Here is a 16,166-nt window from a genome sequence, read left to right as displayed (position 1 = left end):
TGAGATATCTGCCTCCTTTGCCCCTCTGCCCTTTTTAAGCAGATCCATATTCTTTGCCTCTTGAAGGTAGTGAATGGGCAGAAAGCTGAGAACAGCCTGTGAGAGCTCTAAGCTTTCAGTCCCTAAAGTCTAAACACTTGCAAAGAACAAGACTGTGGAACGACTCAGGGGTGACCTACAGGACCGATAACCTGGGCCAAATGCACTGGCACAGTTAGGGTCTTGGCACCCTAAGACCCTGAAACTTAAAAGAAAAAGTGGAGTGGTATTGCAGGTAGTGGGGCAGATAATCAAAGCTGAGGAAGTTGCAGGATTTCTCCCCAAAACTGGATCCAGAGGACAGTGCCTCTTCCTGCTTGGGCCAGAGCAGTCAAACTCTGACCAGCACTGAGCAGTCACTCAGTAGGAGAAAGAATAAAATGCTTTCTGCACCCGGGTTGTAAGGAACTCAACAGAGCGATCCTGGGGGAAACGACGCTGGGTGATGGATGCTGGGGATGCTGTTAAAATACTCCCTGGGCCCTGGCCATGTAGTCAGGTGGTTAGAGCATCATCCTGGCTCACCAAGGTGGCTGGTTCCATCTCCAGTCAGGGCACATACAAGACTCAACCAGTGAGGGAATAAATAAGTGGAACAGCAGATGGATGTTTCTTTCTCTCTTCCTCTCTCTCTAAAAAAATCAGTAACTAAAATAACAGAGCCCGGATCCCGGTGTTTTCTGAGGGTCATCTCAGTCCAGGAGTAGGGCTGGAGGGGAGGGAGTAGGGGCGGTCTGCCAGGGAGGGTCAGGGAAGCACAGCCGTCTCACTTCCTCTCGCTTGGAAATGACCCTGGAATGACCCCACAGGTGTTCCCCTCCCCTGCTGGCTGCTAGCCAAAGCTCAGATGACAGTTTTTCCCACTGTTCAAGAGGACTAGACTTTTCAAAAGGGGGAAGGAAGGAAGGAAACAGGGGGAGGGAAAGAACGGATCATAAGACAATGACAAGGTTAGGAGAGGAGAGAGGGGTGAGGAGAGAGGTTGACAGGGGAGGGAAACTCAGACAGGTGGGAGAGCAGCGAGTGAGGAACTCATTGTGAGATTATGTCACCTGAGACTCGGGCACTTGTGGTCAACTCTTGCCCGGGGGGCTTATCCCAGGGGACTCAGGGGGCTGTGTTTATTCACACCACACCTCAAATTGAGATTTGCAGAGGCCTCCAAAGGAAATGCTACTGAGAAGCAGAGACCTGCATTTTACCAAGATGACGCTCAACCTTGCACTGGCAGCTCGTTGTTGTCCTGGGTCACCCCAGCGGCCGGGCACCACGCCTGGGTCAGTTCATTCACAAATTCAGTGGTCATCCTGCCCAGCCCTATTGCAGCGATTCCTTTGTATTCAAAGAGCTAATCTGTTGAAGGCAAACATTTCAAATAAGTCACCATTTTTATAATGCCGTTAGGGTTCTGCTCTTCGTTTTTTAATTTACAAGGAACCTTTAAAACCACAGGAGACCCAAGTCTCCCCCAATCTCTGAGAGGCCTCCGATGCCTCCTATTGCCCAAGGCCTCTATGGGGTCAGAGTTTAGCCTGGAGGACACCAACGTGCACCAGGACAATCCCACCAAATGCTCAGGAAGGAAGTCGATGTGACGCCGTAACTGTTAAATATCATCTGACCCCCGTCAAAACTGTAAGGAAGACTTTATTTGGGACTATCCCAATAGGTGTTAAGAGCATTGCAACCGGGAAGAGAGAGGGGGCTCCACTCCAAACACAACAAAAACAAATGGAGATTTACAGCCAAGAAGCAGGTTTGGGTGAGGGTCAGTGGACAGGAAATGACTAAGAGGAAGTATCAAGTAGTCCTTGCTAAGCTGACTTCACAGGATTCCTGCTGAAGGCGGCCTGGCCAACCAGATATCAAGGTGGGAGGACTCTCTAGAAACTGACTTAGGAGGACTCTTGCTAATAACTGGTCCAGGCAGGCCCAGCATGGACAGGGCCAACCAAGGCCAAGTGGAGAAGGGGGCCCAGAGGAGCCTGACTCCAGTTTGATCAACGAGACAGTCTTTGTCAGTTACAACCCCTTGACCCCAAAGGGACCCACAGCTATTGTGACACCACAAGAATTCATTTTCCTGCATGAGAGTCTAAGAGGAGAGGAGAAAGGAGACGATCTGGACACCAACTCAGGGAATTTTTATCCCCGGTACTGTGGCCCCCAAGTGTTGGTGACCCGCCCAACAGCCTTCCCTTGACTCCTCCCACCCACGAGGTTGCTCGCCTTCCCGGCCTCCTCTGCAGCTAGAAGTAGCTGTGTAACCCAGTTCTGGCCACCAAGGAAGAAAGAAAATTCTCCTGCGTGACTTATAGGAAATATTTTCCCTTTGGATGGGGTGGGGGGGATAACATGCCTAGTACTAAGGCATCCCCACCATTGTGAGATGGCAAGTCTTGGGGCAGGAAGCTGAAGATAGAATGAGAGAAGGGAGCTGGGTCCTCAGTGACATCACTGAGCTGTGGCACCAGCCCTTGAACTGTCTATATCTGAACTTCTTACTTATGTGAGATAATTCCATAGCTTTTTGACTTAAACTACTCTTACGCAGGTGTCCTTTCTACAGCTTGCAGCCCAGAGTATTTCTAATAGCCAGAGCTGTGCTAGGATTTGTAAAGGATACAGAGACATCTAAGCCTTGGACTCCTCCTGCTAGTGTAGATGTTTATAGTTAAGGGGGGGAGCCTAGACATATATGTACATTTGTTCAATGCCCATCCAGATTAACTCAGAATAGAATCAAGTTGTAAACCAAAAGAAACAGAGCAATTCCGTTCCTATGAATTTTTCTCCAGAAAGTGTTTAAAAATAGGCACTGAACCATAACATATAATGGAGAAAAGGCAGGCGTACCCAAATGGTCAATAATAGGGGTTGAAATTACAGCCCATACATAAATGGAAATTAAAGACGGGGAGTCGAGGCCAAGAGATATCTGTACAAACAGACCTTGTGAAGATAACTCTTACCTTCCTTTACTCTCCCCATATATCTTAGTTACCTCTCCACAATTGCTGTGCCTTGTTCACCCTATTATATGAGCACTTGGGCCTCTCTGCTTCATTTTCCTATGGCAGCCCCCAAGTACATATTGAGATCTGTATGTTTTTCTCCTGTTAATCTGTCTTACATCACTCTCAGGAGCAGCCAGAGACCCTAAAAGGGCAAAAGTAAAGTGATGCTTCATCTTACAATGGTCTACATGTATTTACTAAAACTATTGGCTGGGCGCCCTGAACCACCCAAGATCTACATAACATTTATTCATCCCACATTTTCATGGTCACTTCCACCTCTGAGCCACTTCTGCTAAATTATTTAACTTTAGGAAGTTAAATAATTCTCCCATTCCTTCATGTAGCCATTGATCTACATACCATGGACCCAGGAATTGGCTTCAGATCACCTCCCCAATTTGCAGAGGGGTGTGTGTGTGTGTGTGCGCGCACATGTGTATGTGTGTTGAAGGCTCCACTAAAAATCAATGCACCGCCCTCTCGCCTCTCTCCTGCCGCCCCCAAATGCAAGAACTGGTTTGTCTTTTTTGTTGCTTAGGCACCTGCTGGCCAGTGCCGTCAGCATCTCTGATTCTTTATTCATTCAGTCAACAACTAGTTATTGAAGGCCTACTATGTGCCAGGCACTGTGCAAAGTCCTGGCGTGGGGGGAACAGTCATGGTCCCTAACCTCAGAGCGCTTACAGTCTCATGTCAAAGACAAGCCTGATTCAAAGACTCACACAAATAGTCTCTCCAAATGCCTTTTCTTAACTTCTTATTGTGAAAATAACTTTAGACTCACGTAGAAATACATACTACAGAATTCCCTGTGCCCAACTTCCTTCAATGATAACCTCCTACATAGTCACAGTACAATGATCAAAACCAGGAAATTTACATGGGAACCTTACTATGAACTAAAGAATCTTACTGGGTTTCTCTAAGCGCTTTTTATTACACTAATCCTTTAGTACTTATAACAATTAAGGAATACTGTCACCCTTATCTGACAGATGCAGAAACTGAGATTCAGACCAGTTACATAATGGGTCAAAGATCCCTGCTTGCAAATGGCAGCGTGAGGACTGCAAACCCCGGGCGCAGGCCTTTGCTCCTTGCCGATGAACATACCGCCTCGAAACATTAGCCACGCCAGCCAGAGCAGGTTTTCTAGTCCAAACCCAAAGAACCTGACTATCACAGCACGGCACTGGACGGCTGGGGAGCTGCTAGAAAAAGTTGTAACGCTTGGATGCTGTCTTTAAAGCCAAAACATTTTCTTCCAAAATCAAAGTTTGTTTCCATGGCAAAGGCTCCCAAAGGAAATTGCTCTTTTAATCACTGTGGATGAAACAATGTCCTTTGGGGCTGAGCTTTCAAACATTTCCCTCTGGTTGAAAATAACTCTAGCTGAAACATTTTGACTCTCAAAAGGAAGTTTAAACTTTGTGAGAAACTGCAATAAATGCAGGTGCAGTTAAGGCACACCCAAAACAAAAGTTTCAGAAAACACAGGCTTCCTCTCAAAATCGCACCATTTCCAACTATTGCGTTCCCACATAACTCAAGGCAAATGAAATCTGCAAGAATACATATGTGGTTTGCGGTTTGACCCGCTTTGCATTGGAGAATATCAATTGGAGAATATCAATCCCACGGTCAGCTGGAGAGAAACAGAAAGAAATTGAACAAGAAAGAAAAAAAATTTTTTTAATTGCCTCATTATGCATCTGTGGCCTGTGTACTTGCTACCAAAATGCTGAAGTTCCTTGGTGACTGCAGAGCCCGCGAGCTCTGACGCAGCACAGCTGAGCATGCCCGAAGGTAGCTTGATGTCCACAATGGGGATTCTCTTCTTTGCAGGTATCACGGCTAACGCTAACCCTTCACGATTCCACCTACAGCAGCATCACTTAAGATTATAGTTTGGTTTTTCTCTCTGCTACTTTCATCTTTCCTGTGATTCCAAGCAGGTAGCCAGGCCCTTTGGAGTTGCTTGCCTTCTGGCTTTGGCAGAGCAGTAAACAAAAGAGCTTCAACTCAGTGCCTCCTCTGCCTCTTGTTGGGTGGGGACTGGGAACAGACAAGGCCTAGTGGAGAGCTGTGTCCTCACAGGGCAGTAAGAGTAGCAAAGGGCAGAAGAGAGAATTTCTGTCCGCAGTGGGAGGCCATGCATCTCTTTCTAGAAAGACCTGAAGGGACTGGTGGCTATCTGGTGCACGCAGACTGCTGAGTCCCAGGCACTAAGGCTTCCAGTCTTCTCAAGGGTCCCTTGCCCCAGACGTGGTACGGACGCAGCAGGGACCTGCAGGGCGCGTGCAGCTGGGACACGGGGTCTCAGAGTGACAGAGTGCTTCAGAGGAGGCCTTAGTGCTTAAGGCTCTAAGCTTTCTGTATAACCTGCAGAAGCTGGGGCGCTAAGGGGGAACCCCTCAAATCACTGAAATTTAACTTCCCACCAATTCAGCAGATGGGATAAATGCAAGCTGATTTAAAGAATCAGAGAGATGTTAATATTCTGGAGCTTCTGAGCTTGTGGACTAACATTCACACTGATGGACATTCATCCATTTGTTCATCTGAGAAACAGATGCTGAGCGTCCATCACGAGCCACACCCTGGGACAGAACCTGAGGACACTGTGGTTCCCCAGGCTCCCAGCGGTCACACACTCAGAGGTGCCCATCCCAAACCCAGGACAGGCTGCTGCAGAGCAGCCGATGCAAAGACGAGGCCCCAGGGCATCTCACAGTGCCATCATATATGACCCAGGTTGCACTCAAACTCTTCACTGTTAAATAATGCCTAATGTATTGAGTTTCAAATTTTTACATCCAGGAATTTATTCCACAGATGAATGCAACGATTTTGCTGGGAGAACGTTTGCCTTATTGTCATATATAATAGCAAAACCCTGGAGACAGCATGAATAGGTTACACATACTGCAATATAGCCACTCGTCAGAACACAATGCAGGCAGTAAGGAGGAGGCTGAACATGCTACTTTTATAATAAATAATAAAATATTAACGGAAAATATGTTAGAAAGACATTCAATAACATGGAAAGGCATGAACAATATATTGTTAAAAATTATAAAACTGAGAAAATATAAATATATTTTTATAAAAACAACATATATATCTGGGTAAATGTGTGTTATATACACGGGCAGCAGGAGGATATACAACAAAATATAAACAGTGGTTAAGTTCAGCCAGGATGGCATTTTGACTTTCATGGGTAATAGGCACATTTTTTTTTTTTTTACAGAGAGAGTCAGAGAGAAGGATAGATAGGGACAGACAGACAGGAACGGAGAGAGATAAGAAGCATCAATCATTAGTTTTTCATTGCAACACCTTAGTTGTTCATTGATTGCTTTCTCTTATGTGCCTTGACCGCGGGGCTACAGCAGACCAAGTGACCCCTTGCTCGAGCCAGCGACCTTGGGTCCAAACTGGTGAGCTTTGCTCAAACCAGATGATCCTGCACTCAAGTTGGAGACCTTGGGGTCTCGAACCTGGGTCCTCCGCATCCCAGTCTAATGCTCTATCCACTGTGCCACCGCCTGGTCAGGCGGTAATAGGCACTTTTGACTTCATGGATCCCTTCCTCCATTAAAAAAAAAAAAGTTGAAAATTATATTTTATGATGGCATTGATATAAAGACGGACACAATCCAGGCTAGATCCATTGTTATATATTCATTACTATTATAGTCATTTTCCTCCCCCCTTGTTTTAAGAGAAATAAAATTAAAACATTTGTGGGCCCTAGGCTCTGTACCTCCTGGGCGTGTGAGGAGGAACAAACAAAATTACTTGACTTTTTTTTTCTTCTTCCTTCTTTTTGTCTATTCACATTTTCTAAATTTTCAATTCCGAAGATTTATTCTTTCATTATAATGAAAAACTATTTGAACAAAGAAATTAATCTAATGGCCCATTTTCTGCGATGCCAACACACAAAAACTGGGGCCAACTGCAGCCTCCAGAGGCGCCCTCCAGGGACTTGGGGGCGTCCCCACTGGGAACAGCTGGTGTCCATCTGCTGCTGCTGCTCGGCTCTTCAGATGACTCCTGCTTTAGCCAACCAACAAGACAAAACCTTTGGTTTTGGGGACAAAGTAGCTCTCTAGTTACCAAAGAGAATGAGTTCATGCCTTGTCCTTCACACGAAGGTGTACACCACCACCCACACTGGCTTTATTTCTCTAGGGGTGGAGATGGTTTGCCAAATTCCAGCACACTCTCTGACCCAGCCTGACAAGCGTTTAGACAAGATGGGCAGGCTTAGATAATTATGGAAAGGCACTCACCAACCCTCCTGGAGTTTCACCCATGGCACCAATACATTATAAACTGGTAGTCTTTGCCAAGCTGTGAAGTTTGTCAAGACTTAATAGGTTTGATTTTACAAAGTCAGCCTTTCAAGTATGGGTTTTTGATTTATACATTCACTGATTTATTGCTATGTTTAGTAAATATTGGTTAAGTATCTATTCTGTGCCAAGCACTGTTCTGAGAGCAGGAGACACAGTGGTGAACAAGACAGACACAGGGGGTGGGAGAGGGGAGGGGCACAAAGAAAACCAGATAGAAGGTGATGGAAGACAATTTGGGTGAGGGGTATACAGCATAATCAAATGTCAAAATAATCTGGAGATGTTTTCTCTCAACATATGTACCCTGATTTATCAATGTCACTGCATTAAATTTAATAAAAAATAAATAAAAAAAAGACACAGTCCCTGTTCCCATGTCGCTGGAATGAGACACACTGAACAAGGTGCAGAGTTCTTTGAAAAGGGAGGATCACTAAGTGCATTGAGCATGTGTGGCAAGGGGACTGCACCCAGGCTAAGAACTCAGAGGACCCAGACTTCTCAAGGAATGACACCCAGGCATGGAAGGTAAGTAGGTGCGGGCCAAGCAGGGAAGGGGAAGGATCAGGGGGTAGAAGAATGTACCAGGTAGAAAATATGCTTATGCCCAGAATCTACAACTAGGTCTGTGACTCGCTAAGAACTGAAGACATCCAAAATGGTGTTATGGGAGAAGGTACGACTGAAAGGGCAGAGAGGAGCCAAAATGAGAAGTGCTAGAAGTCCCAGTTAAGGAGCTGGGACTCCTGTCCTTACTCCAATGGGAAGCCATCACAGAGTTTTAAGCAAAGAGGTCTTTGTTTCTGTGCGAAGAATGAATTTCCTAAAACTCCAGTAGTGTCCCTTGAGTCACTGGTAATGGTTGTTGTATAGCATAAACCCTATGATAAGGCTTACTCCAGTCTGGTTTATTTTTTATTTATTTATTTTTTTTTATTCAGTGAGAGGAGGGGAGGCAGAGACAGATTCCCACATGCGCCCTCATCGGGATCCACCTGGCAAGCCCACTAGGGTGCGATGCTCCGCCCGTGTGAGGTGTTGCTCCGTTGCTCAGCAACCAAACTCTTCTTAGTGCCTGAGGTGGAGGCTTTAGAGCCATCCTCAGCACCTGAGGCCAACTCACTCCAATTGAGCCATGGCTTCAGGAGGAGAAGAAAGAGAGGGGTGGGGAGGAAGGGGTGGAGAAGCAGAGGGGCGCTTCTCTTGTGTGCTCTGACTGGGAATCAAACCTGGGACATACACAAACTAGGCTGACATTCTACCACTGAGCCAACCGGCCAGGGCCTGGTTTATTTTTTTAACTTTTTTTTTTTAATTTTTAGAGAGAGAGAGAGAGAAAGAAACATCAATTTGTTGTTCCATTTATTTATGCACTCATTGGTTGATTTTATTTTTTGTTGTTGAGAGAGAGAGAGAAAGGAAGAGAAAAAGAGAGACAAGAAGGGGAGAGAGATGAGAAGCCTCAATTTGTAGTTCATCACTTTGGTTGTTCATTGATTACTTCTCATAGGTGCCTGGATCCAGGGCTTCAGCTAAGCCAGTGACCCTTTGCTCAAACCAGTGACTTTTGGGCTGAAGCCAATGACCATGGGATCATGTCAATGATCCCACACTCAAGCTGGTAACCCCGCACTCAAACCAGATGAGCCCGTGCTCAAGCCGACAACCTTGGGGTTTTGAACCTAGGACTTCAGCATCCCATGTCAATGTTCTATCCACTGTGCCATCACCAGCCAGGTCCATTAGTTGATTCTTGTATGTACCTTGACTGGGGATTGAACCTGCAACCTTGACATATTGGGATGATGCTCTAACCAACTGATTTACCCAGTCAGGACCAGCCTGGTTTAGACAACTGAAAAAGGCAAATCTGTGCACGGGGGCCTCTGTGCTTCCTCAGTTCTCCATCCCAGCCTTCAGACCAGACAAGTAATACAGAATAAAATGGGGCCAAAGGAGGAACACGTGCTGCCCTCAGCACTACAGATTTATAACATCCTGATTCTTCTGGCATACATCTCCCAGCATTCCTTTTCTTCTTCCAGATTAACTTTACTCTGGGCTCTTTGAATTTCCATATGAATTTTAGAATCAGCTTGTCAGTTTCCACAAAATAAAATCTGCCGGTATTTTGACATGGCTTGCACTGACTCTAGAGATTAATTTGAGGAACAATGACATCTTTGCAGTATTAAAGCTTCCAATCTATGAATGAGGGCTCACCCTCCATTTATTTAGGCTTTCTTTCATTTCTTTCAATAATGATATGCTCTTTTCGGCAAAGAGGTCTTGCATGTTTTGTTAAACTTATTCCTCGTTTTGTGATATTTTTAGGTGATTAGAATAGGCACATGTTAAAGATATTAATTAAATGAAATAATAGCCTGAGAAAGGACTTTACCACATGTAAAACTTGACATAAATTTGGGATACTTGTTCTCACTAGCCACCGAACCGATCATTTTGGAAAGCCAGCCCCGCACAGTCTTACGGCTCCTCTCCCACTAGCTATTAATTAACCAAGATGCTGCAACTATACAAGCAGGACAGCCAAAAAAGTGACATCAGAGGTCAAGAAGAAAATTACTGACCTGGAATAAACTCTAAGAAGAAAACAAGTTCTCACTGTGAGTTTGAATTTTACCCAACAGCCACCAGATGGCCCCAGGAGAAAAATATCTCAAAAAGCACATAATTCAATCAAAACTCAGGGACTTGATATACTGGATACAAGGTCTCGTTCAATCTGAAACTGTTGCTGAACATTAGCCTCGACCAGCCCTCAGGGTAGCTGAGGTCCCACTGCATCTTCACGGGGATTCTCATCTGCAGAACAGACAGAGGCCCAACCTGGCTTCTTTCTGAGAACAGTCCCTGCCACTACTGATGTTCTCACTGTCAGCTGCCTTTGAGCCTGAACCAAGAACCAGTGACCTACGCCACCTCCCCCAAGCCAAGCCTCACAGGCAGCCCCCTCCGCCTGCCAAGCCCTGCCTGCCACAGACACGGGTCTGGTTCTCACCTCCTTCCGCTTTCCACCAGCCCGGTTGAGAAAAGGGCCAAGAAAGAGGTCTTTGGGACACTAAGATTACCTATAAAACACAGAAAAGGAGAAAGACTTTGCTGTTACTTAACCCCATGTAACTCCATTCCAGTCTCTTGGTCCTCCCTCCGACCTTGATCAATGTAGTAATAATCATTATTCATTGAAGCAACAAATATTTACTGAGCATCTACCATGAATCAACAACTATATTAAGCACCTGAGATACAGCACAATAAAAAATCCCTTCCTTGCTGTAGCTTATGTCGCTGGGAGGAGAGGTGAGCAAGCCCCCAGGGAAAGCAGAAACAGGTAGGGAACGGGGCCATCAGTTGCAAATCTAAAGGATTTTAGAAGCCTGGGGCCTCAGTTTGGGTTTCCCCAAAAGCAGACACTAGGATAATTTGAGAGTCAGTTGCGTATTGAGAAAGTGATCCCAGCAAACAGGTGAGCAAGTAGGAAAGTGACAGGAAAGGAGCAAAGCCAACGACAGTTCGTTAATGAGAGAGTTACTATTATGGGCAACTGAGGCTCAGTCCTTGGGGTCCCTCCAGAGACCATACATAATGTGCTGCAACAGTATCTCCCTGAAGGGCAAGGAAGCTCAGGAGTTTCCCCTCCAACTCCAATCCCTCATTAGTAGAGGGTTTGCTCCTGGGGTCTTCACTCCCTGGAACCTCAGGCAGAGGGTGGCATGTGCCCTGAGCATGTACAGGAACTGTCTGCGGTGACTCTGGGACGGATTATGGGTATGTGGGTGGTGCTGGCAGCATCTGCTACTCCCAACCATCGTATTCCGTTATAGGCCCAGCATACATAATACAGACTTCAGGTTCATAGCAGACACTTAATAACATTTGTTGAGTAACTGGATGATTTACCATTTGGAGATGTCTTTAAAGCTGTTCCAGAGTCAGCAGAACTTGGGACTTAGAAATAGTGGGTTTAAAGCACATTAGGCTGTGTGACCTTGGGAGAGTCCGTTCTCTCTCCCTATCTCTGTCTTCACCGTCATAAGACACGGACTCGAACACCTACCTGCCTTGCCTGCTGCACTGGATAGTGATGAGGAGTCAATGAGAGAAATGCTATGAAAGTGCTTTATAAAAAACTAAATTTTTAAATTGAATTTATTGAGGTGACTAGTTAACAACATTAGACAGGTTCCACGTGCATAATTCTACAACACACCTTCTCTATGCTGTAACCGTGGGGTGACTGCTGGGGGTAGGGTGTGGAGGAGGAAAGGGTACATGGTGATAAAGGCTTGACTTTGGGGCGGGGGGTGGTGAAAGTGCTTTGAAATACCAGAATATTCTAGAACTACTGTCTTGTGGAAAGAGCCTAGACTATGAAATAAGATCTGAAAAGATAGATTCTAGGTCAAGTAAATTCTCTGAGTCGGTTTCCTCACTTATACAACAGGCACAATGATAGTCAGGCCACACCATGTCTCTGGGTGCTGTTCTGGGGCACACGAGGCAAGAGCATGGATGCAATAGGAAGGACGCACCCGTCCTTCTGAAGCTCCACTAAAATGGCAATTAAGGGACGTGGGTTTTTAAAGGGACAGGGTCATGATGACGAAACAACAGGAGAGGAAATGAGGGCATCACAATGCTGGAAGCCAGCAGTAGACAGCCAATTAACAAATTAACAAATGACATAGAAGAGAGAGTTAAATATTAAAATAACACTGAGGACAGCCAAGAAGAAAGGTAGCTTGGCCCAAACATTAAGGCAAAGAACAGGAAGATTGTCTGAAAGTCTTTTTAAGAAATTAAGAGTTCCAGGCTGGTGGCTCAGTGGATAGACCATCAGCCCAGTGTATGGACATCCCACGTTCAATTTCTGGTCAGGGCACACAGGAGAAGTGACCATCTGCTTCTCTCCCCCTCCCCCTCCCCCTTATTTCCCTCTTCCCCTCTTGCAGCCAGTGGCTCAATTGGTTCGAGCATGCCTCTGGGCACTGAGGATAGCTTGGTTGGTCTGAGCATCAGCCTCGGGCACTAAAAATAGCTTGGTACTCAAGCATCAGCCCTAGATGGTGTTGCCAGGTGGATCCTGGTCAGGAACATGTGGGAGTCTGTCTCACTATCTCTCCTCCTCTCACTTAAAAAAAAGAAATTAAGAGTTTCTCGACGACCTTGGCAGGAACTTGGGGGGAGGGACCTAGGAATGTGTGTTCTACAAGGCGTCCAAATGACAGAATGGACTCTCTGGGGGTTATCTGATCCTACAGGCTTGCACACAGTGGTTGTCTTTCTATGGATGAGGCTATTTTACATCCCTATAAGGATAGAGGTTTCCTTGTAGAAAAACTGATACTGATGCAATTTTTTCCTGTCCACAGAAAGGCAAGATAAAATTTGCCCAGTAGAGATGCACTGGTTTTTAGAAAAGATTCCAGTTTATTACCCTACAGAATATTAGCCAGTGTCATTTCCACTGGCAAATTCATTCCAGTATTACTAATTATATACATATATATCTGTTCAGATTTTCCCCTGAACTGGTTTTAACAACTTCCTGGTTCCCTCAATAATTAAGAAGCTAAGTGAATGCTATCTCTAATACAAATTTATTTTATATGTACGTATGCGAACACTAATTTTACCTTTTTGAAAAGTACACAAATCAATGTTTCTCTCTCTCCCTCTCTCTCTCTAAAATCAATCGATAAATTTTTTTTAAAAGAAAGTACACTTCAGCATAGCAATTGCCACAGTGAATTTCTCCACCAGCTGCAGCATCACTTGGGAACTTTAGTTAGAGATGCAAATTCTCAGACCTCACTCAGTCCTACAGAATCCAGAGGCTTTGTGGGCGGGGCCCAGCCCTTCCTGCTGTAAGGAGCCGCCAGGCTTTGATGCACACTCAAGTTTGAGAAGCACGGCTTCAGCACATCCATCAAATGCTATCAAGATGCTGCTTTATTCCCGACTTCTGTTGAAACGTTGGAAACCTGTCTACGTGGTCTCTAACAGAGTTGGTCTGTGACAGATGAGAATGGGTCAGGCCACCCTGCTCTCCCATCTTGAAAGAGGCCTCTGCCAGCCCATCACCCACTCTCTGTCTCTCCCTGCGGCTCGAAGGGATGGAACAAGGGTCCTTTGTGAGCCAGACAGAACATGAATGTCAAGTTTTCCTTGAGGGGGTTCATCCAGGGCCTGTTTGCACCTGCTGGTCTGACTCCATGGCAACCAAAACCCCCAAGCTTCAGAACTGATGGTCCCAAAGAGGCCATGACCCCAGAGAGAAGTGAGAACAGAGAAAAACCAACCTCAGCGCCCAGCCCCAAGCATTGTTTATTTATTCCCTGCCTCCTGCAATAATAGAGTGTTATTTCATTGCTGGCAGATGCAAAATTACAAGCCCATTGTGTGCTGATCTGGAGCACATATGTCACTCATTTGTCTTGTAGCCCAACTGGGAGACACTGGGAGCTTGTTCACAGGAAGCCCTCCCTGATAGCCAAATACCATACAAGCCTGATACCTGCCCTTCCCCGGGAAGGAGCCACCAGAAACACTGCCTTCCCTTCCTCCACACATCTGATAGGATGGGCAGGACATTCTAGCCACTCCCCACTGCCACAGTCTAACACCCCCACCTCACCCCTACCCCTGCCAAGCCAGCTGCCCATCGCTCTCCTGGGAACTTATCACAGGGATACAGAAAGCCCAGAATCCAAGCACCCTTGGGAGACAGTAGAACACAATGATTAAGAGAAGAGACTCAGAAAGGTCTAGGTTCAAATCCTGCCTCTACCATTTAGCAGAGGCATGAACTAGGGTGTGTTGTCTCCCTTCTTCTAACTCCCTTTTCCCCTGGAGAATGGGGATGACAATACCTTCCTCTAAGGGTGCTGTGAGGACTAAATGAGTTGATGATTATAACTATAGCCCTTAACACAGAGTCACTCTCCAGTAAGTACTGGGCATTGAACTAGTGGTGGTGGTTGATGACAAAATAGATTCCCTAAAGGCCTCCTGGAAGGAGAACAGGGGTCAGAGGATAAAAATAGGCATCAAGTGGCCAGGAAGGAGCTGGTTACAGAGGACCCTCGCAGAGACCGAGAAGCACCCCCGCAGGCACACAGTCCTGGGGCAACTTCACGTGGCTGTCATCGGCCTTGTATGGGGACACAAGCAAGCCACAGGGCCACTGGAAAGACCAGACTGGAAAATCTAAGTGGAAGCTCTTTGTCAAGTGGAAAAACTAACTCAACAAATTGATTTCCTTCTCCTTTCTTCAATTTCCAAAAGCCTTGTTTGTCTATAAGATCCTCATAGGCCCAGGTGGAAGACTACTTCTTACCTAAAACCACTGGTTCCCATTGGGAGTGACGGTCACAACAGGGGACTCACTACTAGCACCTGATGGGTAGAGGCCCTGGATGCTGCTAAACATCCTACAGTGAACAGGAGAGCCCCCCCTCAACTATGAATTGTGCAACCCCAAATATCAATAGTGTCAAAGCCATTGTTGCCTGGATCATAATACATGTCTCTCTCCTGCATGCTCTTCAGACGCCGTGTTTGAGCCTGATGGGGCATTGACGTGACTCTGCCAGGAACTGTAGTTAGCTGGTGGAGTCCTGGAACAGCGGAAAGGGCACAGGCTCTGAATCCTGGCTCGGCCACCTAATGGCTAGGACCCCAAAAAGCCATTTAGCTTCTCTGACACTTTCTCCTCACCTGAAAAAATGGAAATTAGAATCCCTATTCACAAGGTGATGGTAAGGATTGCATAAAACACTCTGTGCAGAGCACTTAGCACGTGTTAAGTGCTCAGTAAGACATTTCTTACTAGGTACAGCCCAGAAGGCCGTGCACGGGAATGTCCTGTATATCTCCGCATCACCTGCAGCATCTCAGGCTATGCCATGCGCACAGGAGGCACTCAGAAGTTGTTGCTGAACTAAAGTGAAGTCGTCCCTGGGAGCCAAGGCTTGAGAAATAAACCCAGCCCACCTCATGGATCCGTAGTCCTACAACTTTAAATGGTTTTGATCTAGCCTTCAGGATGAACCAATATCTCAGGACAGCTTCTGCTTCTCCCCGTCTCCAAGTCTCAGGCCTTCCCAGTGAGCAGGGAGGCTGAGATTGACCTTTTGATTATTTCTGGGCCTGCCAGTGCTTTGGCTACTGTTTGGGAGCTACTGCTGCAGCCCAGCCACCCCTGGCTGACCGACTTGATAATCTGCCACTAGTCACACACCTGCTACTGGGCATGGAGAAAACAGTCAATGGAAATGCCAGTTCCTAGTAGGAAAGATGCAAATTGTCCTTGGCTGGTAGGCTCAGTGGTAGAGTGTCGGCCCAGGGTGTGGAAGTCCCAGGTTCAATTCCTAGTCAGGACATACAGGAGAGGAGATCTTCTGCTTCTCTACCTGTCCCCCTCTGCTTCTCTCTTTCTCTTTCTTTCTCCCCCTCCCACAGCCATGGCTTGATTGATTCAAACACATTGGCCCTGGGTACTAAGGATGGCTCTATCAAGCCTCCAGCTCAGGTGCTAAAAATAGTTTGGTTGCAAGCATGGCCCCAGATGGGCAGAGCATCAACCTCTAGATGGAGGTTGCCAGGTGGATCCCGGTAGGGGCGCATGTGGGAGCCTGTCTTTGTATCTCCCTTCCTCTCACTAAAAAAAAAAAAAATAATAAATAAATAAATAAAAAGATACAAATCTGCA

This window comes from Saccopteryx bilineata, chromosome 4 (assembly GCF_036850765.1).
Source record: "Saccopteryx bilineata isolate mSacBil1 chromosome 4, mSacBil1_pri_phased_curated, whole genome shotgun sequence".
Lineage (NCBI taxonomy): Eukaryota > Metazoa > Chordata > Mammalia > Chiroptera > Emballonuridae > Saccopteryx > Saccopteryx bilineata.
Note: the sequence above shows the minus strand (reverse complement) of the source record.